Source organism: Spermophilus citellus (genome assembly GCF_964194105.1).
Source record: "Spermophilus citellus genome assembly, chromosome: 5".
Classification (NCBI taxonomy): domain Eukaryota; kingdom Metazoa; phylum Chordata; class Mammalia; order Rodentia; family Sciuridae; genus Spermophilus; species Spermophilus citellus.
The window spans coordinates 170,941,913-170,951,102 of NC_138186.1; the positions used below are offsets into that span (position 1 = coordinate 170,941,913).

The 9,190-nt window shown below is 37.7% G+C and overlaps 1 long non-coding RNA gene across 2 annotated transcripts in view; it reads right to left on the reverse strand.

Moving 5' to 3' along the window:
• Positions 1-3,789: 3,789 nt before the first annotated feature.
• LOC308649218 overlaps positions 3,790-9,190 on the reverse strand; it is a 40,199-nt gene continuing 34,798 nt past the window's right edge. For both annotated transcript variants that reach the window (XR_014022033.1, XR_014022034.1), the window contains one exon: positions 3,790-9,190. This exon is cut by the window's right edge and continues 642 nt beyond it. This is a non-coding gene — a long non-coding RNA (uncharacterized lncRNA).

Genomic DNA, 9,190 nt, shown 5'->3' on the forward strand with positions numbered 1-9,190 from the left:
CTCACAGGCACCCATGTATATTTCTGCAGATAATGAGCGATCCTGTGGCATCCTGCCAAGGGCCTTCTGGTGCTGAAAAGACAGCTGGTCTTCATTATTAAACAAACAACACTACCCCTGTGTGACAGGTTACATGCTTCCAAACATAGTTCCTGACCTGAATTCTGGGGGACAGTGAACTCTCAAAGTAGCCCTTCTTGTATCCAGTCTCATTCTGCTCTCCTTATTCTGAAGCAGCTCAGGTGAGCAGCCTGCCTTCTCAGCCAGCGTTGGTGTCTCTGACACTGGATGGAAATATCGGGGTTCCTGTGTCCTGATGTGCCTGTGACAAGACCTGTCTGCCTAGGAGGTGTCAAAAATGCACCTTGATTCCCTGGACAGGGAGACATTTACTCTCACTCCCAAGAGTTTTTCTTCAGCCTAATAGGGAACTTGCTCCAGTCGAGGGGCACACTTAGGAAGCTTGTGTGTGGGATTCCCATGTTCTAAAGGTGCCTGAAGAAGGCATCAGGCCACACTGGCGCAGCACAGTGGGCCAGCAGTCCTGGCCTGCAGCCTGCTCCTTGCTTCTGTGGGGTTGGAATCTCCTGGCAGCGGCCGGTGGAAATCACAGTGGTCCGTGGCTGTTTGGGTCAGTGAAGCCTCTGACAAGTGTGTGCACCTTCATGGAGGGTGTCGTTTCCCACTGATCATAAATGAACAGACATGCTGAGCGGGTGTTGGAAAAACCAACAGTCCCTTCCTAATCCAACAGACTGGCCACACACATAAAGTAAAATGAGAAACATTTCTGCATTTCAGTAACATCATTCTAATCTCTTTTTAAAAAAAAATAAGAGCTTTTTTTGAGGTATAATTCATGGACTACAAGTGCATTTTCTTGGGTGTCCATTTGGGGAGGGTGGTGGTGGATAAGAACATGACCTAATTTCAGGTTTCCATTAAGCGCAGAATAAACCCTGTGGCCTCGGGCAGCCTCCTCAGCCTCCCAGCCACAGTGCTAGCAGCCTCTGGCCTGTGTTCTGAACCTGGAGATGTGCAGGGGAGTGAGCAATGTGTACGCATCTGCCGCTGACTTCCTTCACCTAGCATCCTGTTCTCAAGGCTCATCCATGCACTTTTATGGCTCAATAGTCCTCTATTTTATGGATCTGGCACATTTTGTTTGTGCATTGACCAGTTGATGCCATTTAAGTTGTTTCTGCTTTTTGTCTTTTATATGCGACACTGCAGTTATCCTTCACGGATATTTCATGTGAAAATATGTTTTCTGATTCTCTTGAGTGAATGTCTAAGGATTGGATTGCTGGGGTGTAGGGTAATTATGTTTGCCTCCATGATGGCTGCACCATTTTAACATCCCACCTGCAACGTCTGGGAGTATCAATTTCCCCAGCCTCACAAGTGCTTGTCCACAGTCTCCTTCACTGCGTTGATCCTTTCAGATGTGAGGTGATACCTCCTTGAGGTTTTCCTTAACATTTGCTGAATGACTAAGTATATTGAGCACCTTTTCACATACTTTTTTCTATTTGTTTCTCTTTTAAGAGAAATATGTATTAAGTGCTTGAGCCACTTTCAAATTGATTATTTTTTCTTTTTAGTTGTTGAGTTATGTGAGTTCTATATACATTCTGGGAAAGTGTCCTTTATCAGATATATGATGTGTAAATATTTCCCACAATGCACAGGTTTTCTCTTCACTTTCTTAATGAAAACCTCTTAAACACAAACTTCTTAATCTTTTGATGAAATCTTACAAATTCATTCTTTCATCACTATTTGTGCTTTTGGCTTCACAGATTGCTCAAACCATGAAAATGAACATTTGCTTCTAAATTTTCTCCTAAGAGTTTATTGGTTTAAGAGTTTATATAGGTTTATAAATGTTCTTGAGTTAATTTTTGTATTAGTTGTGAGATAGGTGTTCAGCTTCATTGATTTGCAAATGGATATCTAATTGTTTCTACAGTATTTGGTGAAAAACTATTATTTTCCCACTGAATTGACTTAGCACAGAGTTGAAAATCAATTAAGCACAACTATAAAGGATTGTCTCTGGACTTTAAAATATACTTGATCTGTTGCTATACATATGTCGCTATATGTCGCTAGTGTGCTGCTTGATCACTATAGCTTTCTTAAACAATGTGAATAGGAAATATGAGTCTTACAACTTTTATTTAAAGATCCCTTGGGTTATTCTGAGTTTCTTTTATTTTCATATAAATTTAGAATCAGCTTTTCCATTTCTACAAAAAAGGGCTAGGATTTTATTGGAAATACTTTGCATCGTGATATCCATTTGGATGGTATTACAATCTTAAAAAATATGAAGTTATACTACTGATCCATGAACATGGTATGTCTTTGCATTTAGTTAGTCTTTCATTTCATTCAACAATGTTTCATAGTTTTCAGTGTGCAAGTCTTGTGCCTATTTTATTAAATTTATTCCTAAGTATTTTATTTTTGATGCTAATATAATTAATTTTAATTTTAATGCAGGTCATTTCTTGCTGGTGTATAGAAATATGATTGATTTTTGGCTATTAATCTTGTCTCCTTGTACATTCTGGAACTCCATTATTAATTCTAAGTTTACTTGTGTCTTCCTTGTGATTTTCTGAACACAAAAGCATGCCATCTGTAAAACTGAGGTAGTTATACTTCTTTTTTTTCAATTTGGGTGTCTTTTTATTTATTCCATTTGCATAACTATCCTGGCTAGAATCTCTAATATAAATTTGACTGAAAGGGGTACAAGTGCAACAGCTATTTTTTCATAAATAGGTAGAGTGTTGACTTTTAGTAGGTTCCTTTATCAGGTTGAGAAGGCTCCCTTGCATTAGTTTTTTAATCATGAAAGGGTGGTGAATTTCTTTTGAGTGTTTTCTATATTTACCTAGAAGATCATATTTTTTCCTGAATTATATCAATATGATGTATTGCAATGATTGATTTTCATATCTGGAACAAAGTATGCATCTCTAGAATGAATGCCACTTGCTCTTCATCTACAGTAAGTTTTGTATGTTGGTGGTCTAGTTTCTAGTGAGTTAGTGAGGATTTTTCTTCTGAATTCACAGGGATATACTTTTATTTCCTTATGACGCCTCTCTCTGGTTTGCTATGAAAGTAAAACTGACCTCAAGGAGTTAATTGTAGAATTGTGCCTCCTCTTCTTTAGTCAGCAGAGTTTGTGATTTAAATAACTTGAACCTTCTTTTAGCAATTATAATGTGATCTCTCTCTCATGAGCACATTTTAGTACAATTTAAGTGTTTAATATTAATATCTCTTTTGTTTGTTTTATTGAAATTTATTATTGATGTAGCTTTTTGATCACATTTTTAGTGATCAGATTTTTCTCTGCTCCAAAAGCATTTGGGAAATCTCTGTAGAACTTTGGAATATATTAAAAATGATAACACTCAGTAGGCTCAGATCTATAAATCATATTTTGGTTTCCTAAAAATGGTAAGTTCTTAAACTGTGGCAATCAGCTCTGTTCTGTGCTATGCTAAGGATCTGAGCTACTACACAAGTTGTGGATGAAATCTATGCCATGGCCTATTTATAATTCTAAATCCTGATGATTAGAAAAATAATTGCTACCTACCATGTAGAAGAGCTTACTTTGTTCACTTTGTGATCCAAACACACAACACTCAAGCAATTTGAAATATATTTCAAAGCGGGAAATAAAAATAATAGAGAAAAGAACATATTTTGATAAAATATTTTACAAATATTTTTGGCAGTTTTATGAATTACACATAAGAAACTTATGACAAATCTTTGCTTAAATTCATAAAGTGCTTATTAGTCACATACACTTGCATAAATTGATGGGTTTGTCAAATGGAACTGTTAAAGTAGCAAAACAAATTGCATATCATAGCAATAATTTTTGTCTTCTCAGTTTACTCATCCTTAAAAGATTTAAATATTATTTAAAATCAAGTATGTAAATAACATAAAAAACTAAAAAATGCATGGAATAAAAATGAGATTAATATTTTATATCCAACAGTCTCTATTTTTTGAAACTATTAGAGAAAGAATGAAATAATTTATTTTATACCAAACAGATGATATTTATGAGATTTAAATGCCTTTTGTGCATTTACATTACAAATCTGCAGATAAATGGTCCATACAGAAACTCCAGCATAACTGCTCTCTGAACACCGCAGTAGGGCATGTGGCAAGGTCTCTAGGCTCCAGGCCGATGCTCACTGCTTCTGTGAAGCCAAATTCTCCTCCTTTTCCCACCATTTCTCTTCTTGTATCTTCTCTGCACACCTTCATGAGATAATGGGTTACATGTGTTAGGAAAAAAGGAAATAAGAAAATAAGTGGTATTATATTATTTAACAATGGGAAGAGAACACAATGTGTTGTCTTATGACTTCCCCAAGATCATGATTTAAGAGTTCATCTAAATGTACAGTAGGGAAAAAAGAAATCAACACTAAACTCTCATTTATACAGAGATAAATTCTTCACTTATTAGCCTTCGTCTTAGGATCAGATAAAAAGGAAAAAATGAGGTGGCTGGGAGAAGAAAGTGAGGCCCCAAACAGTGATACCTTTAAGACAAACACCCGAAAACATATGGAATACCCTACAGATTTTAACTAAATTGACAATAATGAAAAAGTTAAGACCATTTAGTTTGGAAATCAAGTGAATCTCTAAACACCAAACTGTAGCTAAATAACTAGACATAGTTGCCTCAAAACTAGTGATAACAATAAAGGAGGCTGGCTCCTTATCTGAAGTTGTTCTGAAGTTGTTCTCAGGTTATGATGAATGGAGAATTATATAATTCAGTATCTATTTGAATCCAAATAGCTTCTAATAAAGCTAGTTGTAAAGCTAAGTTTATCTTACAGACCTGCATGTCTAAATGCCCATCCTAATTCTTACCATACAAGAACAAGAAGGAATTTTCTTGCTATCTGAGCCAAAAAAAAAAAAAAAAAATGAGTTCCAATGCTTCACTCTGTGGGTGTCTTGGTCACTCTTGCCCTCTCAATGTCAACTGTGCTTATTCAGTTATCACAGGCTGAGCTCGCTAATCCCATGGAATCTGAAATGTCCCCCAGTGTGAAATCTTGAGCACTCGTACCATGCCACAGGTAGGAGTTCCACCCCAGACCTCAGGTGGTGGTGGCTGTCAAAATGCAGGAGCACTTAGAGTACTGTTTACAACTACCTTCAGGCTGTGTGTACACCGTGAATATGAAACATGACTCGATTCCATGTGAAAACTTGAATACAAATGCAAAATCTTGTATATAATACCCAAGCTATCTCACTGTATGTTACGAATATTTCAAAATCTGAAAAATCCAAAATCTGAAATTCCTATGGTCCCAAGCATTTAGGAAAACAAACGGCCAATCAGTAGCAATTTTGCTTTGAAGAAGCAAGCCTTCTATCCTGGTCCAATTGTCCAGGTGGGGCTCCCACACAAGCCTAGGGATGTAACAGGCGATGTTTAATGAGGCATTAACTCCCCTTACCCAGATGACTTGGTGAACACCTGGCCTGGGATCTGTGGAATCGCACAACTCTGGACTGCACCCGCATTTTGATCCCATAACAGTGAATCACAGCTCGCCTGAAGGTGTCCAGTAGAGGCAAACTCTTGCCAGCCAGCCTGGAACTCCTGGTGTTTTAGTGGAGTCAAAGACTAACCCTGATAGAGCTGATGGCAGGCAAGAGGCTGAAACAAGTGCAGGTGACATCTGAACTCCCAGGGGAGCCCAGGGAGAGGCAGCCCTTTCTGCCACTGCATCTAATGCCTGGCGTTGGCCCCAAGCCAGCCTGAACTGGTGTTCTATGATTTACTGCACTTTCCTGAGCCACAGAGGAAACACGTTTTATGATTTTATGAGCACATCTTGTTTCCAGTCTCCAGTAATGTTAGCATTGGCCACCAAGCACGTTTTGTTCTGGCTTATAATGAAGCACACATGTGCACACACAGGCAGGTACACACACCATTGAGGAGATAAAAGTTGGCCACCACTTAGAATCCTCAGACAAATGTGATTTAGGCTTTAAAGATTATTTTGTAAGTGTTCTAGATACTCCCTGAATAATTGTCAAGGTTAGTGGAAGCAGCTAGCATTCCTACACAGCAATTTTGTAAATGAAATATAGAATATATATAGTCAAACATATAATGTCTTACATGTTTATTTAAAAGTCTGGGATGTTGTTTTTTTAACTAAGTGGAGGCAACAGAATATCTGTTCACATTGGAATTCATTATTTCTTTCTGGATTAGGAGATTTGGAATTTTAAAGAAATGAAGTTGGGTTTTACTCTGTAATTATGAGGAATAAGCTACCAATACAAGTCAGAAGGAAATTAAGTCCAAATAAAAATGTTGCTGCAGAAATGACAATAATTGCAAGTGAAATTATCATTTATTTATTTGTTGATGTTGTGAAGGGTCAGTGTTAAATAAAATAAATAACTGCTCACTGCCCAGATGTTTGAAACTTGCAACTGGTATTAGTATATAGACAGGTGTCATTCACATTTTATGACTCAGCAGCAACATGACCTCCAAAAACTTAATGAAAGGATGGTAAGAGAGAAAATAAAAATAATCCCAGGAAAATACAAAGTTTATAATTACTCACAAGAATGAATCAACTGGTCATTGATTCAAAACAGCTACATACTTAGAAAGTTTAATTCCAAATTTGGAATATTCTTTTACTTCCCATGTTTTCATACATTAATAAAAAGTAATATATCTACAAAAATAATTCAGTATTAATACATAATAATTCAGTATTAATACATAATACATATTAATAATTCAGTATTAATACATATCTACAAAACTAATTCAGTATTAATAATAATTATTTATTGTAAATAATTTTTTGTAATGTGGTCAATTTCAATTATTAGATTCTATCATCTATGATGCCCCCTTTTATATGAATTTTCAAAAAGTTCTAAAATAGGTTTAATGTCATTAAAGCACTATTATTTTAGTTTTCATAATTCAGTATTTTTTAGCAGTCTAGTGTAAAACATAGGATGAATCTCCTATGAAGGACACAGAAGCTAATACCAGAAGTTGATAAATATTTATTTTGCAAATCTAACTCTGAGCTAAGGAACATAAAATCAAAAGCAAATCCTAATGTTTCAAGAATAAAACTAGAACAAAATGCCACAATAAGTCAGAAGTAGTGCGCTGCATACATGCTAATCTGTTTACAGGTGAGAGCGGGTGTGGCCATTTATCCACTAAAAGCACTAGCCCTTGGCCAGGGTGGCGACCTGGCTGGCAATTCCCTTCCACCATGGTGACTACAGCCTTCCATGAAGAAAGTGCAGTTACACCAGGAACAAAAGTCCTTCCTGAAAATAAGCTTTCCAGGAAGGACACATATGGAAATTAACCATCTGATAGGCACAGCTACTCAGGAGGCTGAGGCAGGAGGAATGCAAGTTGGAAGCCAGCCTGAGAAACACAGTGAGGCCCTCAGCAACTGGGTGAGACCCTGACTCAAAATAAAAAATATATAGGGCTGGGCATGTAGCTCAGTGGTAAAATGTCCTCTGGTTCCATCCACAATACTAGAAAAAAAATGAACCTTTAGAATACCCTCACAACTTAACATCCAGGTGCATGTTATTCAATAAAGCTTCCATATGTGAAAAACATATGTAGAGCTTTAATTCTAAATCCAAATTTAAAGCAGCAACAAAATGTCACTTTTAAAAATCTATTCTGTCCACTATTACAACAAAGTTGACCTTTTAACAGGAACCTGGAGTGGTAAAGGGTGATGTCACATTTATAATGGCCACATAAATGTCAACTTCAAAAAGAAAGAAATATCTGGGCAGAACATGAAGCCACACTCTGAATGGGCTGAATGATGGTAAGAAAAGCAAAGACACAAATGAAACTTCAAAGTGAGAACAAGGAGGCCTTAGTCTAGAAGAGCCGCAGCATTGTTCTACAGGGACTGGGGCTAAGAAGATGGGAATTTGCAGATGATGATGTTGAGGGACTTGCTAACAGGTTTGGATGAAATCCTACAGGCAAAGGAGGCCACATTTCCCTAACAGAACAGGGACAATATGGCCAGCAGTTTTATGGGAGATGGTGTCTCCAGCATGCAGAAGTGCAGGGTCTAGTGGTCACACACAGTGCCAGGCTGCTGCCCTCACCAGGCACTGGGCACCTGGGAGCTTCCTGCACATTCGTTTTTCAAGTCCAGAGCACAGTAATGCACAAGAGGATCCCTCCTCACGTCAGGCCTTGCCATGTTATCCCATCTTGAAAGTATCTTTTCCAGTAAAATGTGGTCTTTCCCCCTATGCACCCTGCTCCAGCAATGATATTTATGATTGAATCAATTGTAAATCTCTCAAATGCAATTGACAAATTCAAACAAAAGGGCATGAGATTAATCAAAAGCAAATTTCAAGGGGAGGCAGCAGCACACCCAGACCTGGTGAAGCCACTCTACATGAAGGCACCTGCAGGGCCGTCCCCCCAACAGAGCACTGGCCAGCCTGGGGAAGGGGGCTCGCCCTGGCCCATCCACAGGAAGCCCTTCTCTGGCTCAGGCTTCCCAGGATGCGGGGCTGAGGCAGGAAGCAGCTCTGCAGTTACAACCCCTCTCACCAGCGCAGCTTGCAGTGTTCAGAGACAGATTCCCTGGAAGACTCACAACAAGTGCACAGAAATTCACAGATAAGCTGCATACACAGTGAAGCACAAGCTATTTGGGAAACTTTAATTACTTTGCCAAAGTAATAAAATATGTATGAGAAGAGAGAACATCCAGAAAATCTATAAAGTAAACCAGCTAACAAATTAATTAGCACTTAATAACAAGAAATTTCTGTCAATTGGCAAAAGCACCATAAGTTATCTGGGGAATACACAGATTTTTTTTTTCTTTTACTACTTTTAGCAAAAGTAAAATTGGCCATGACTCAATTCTTTTCTGTGTAGTATGCTGCATGATTAGTAGCATGTAGCATTCACAGTCTTGCAAAATGATTTCAGAAAGTGATTTTACACGTTTAATAAAGACCTAGCAACATACTTAGGGGAGAAATGGTCGAGGACTTTCAGCTGACATCTTTTCTTTCTTGACATTAAATTTAATAGAGGAGGATATAATATGGA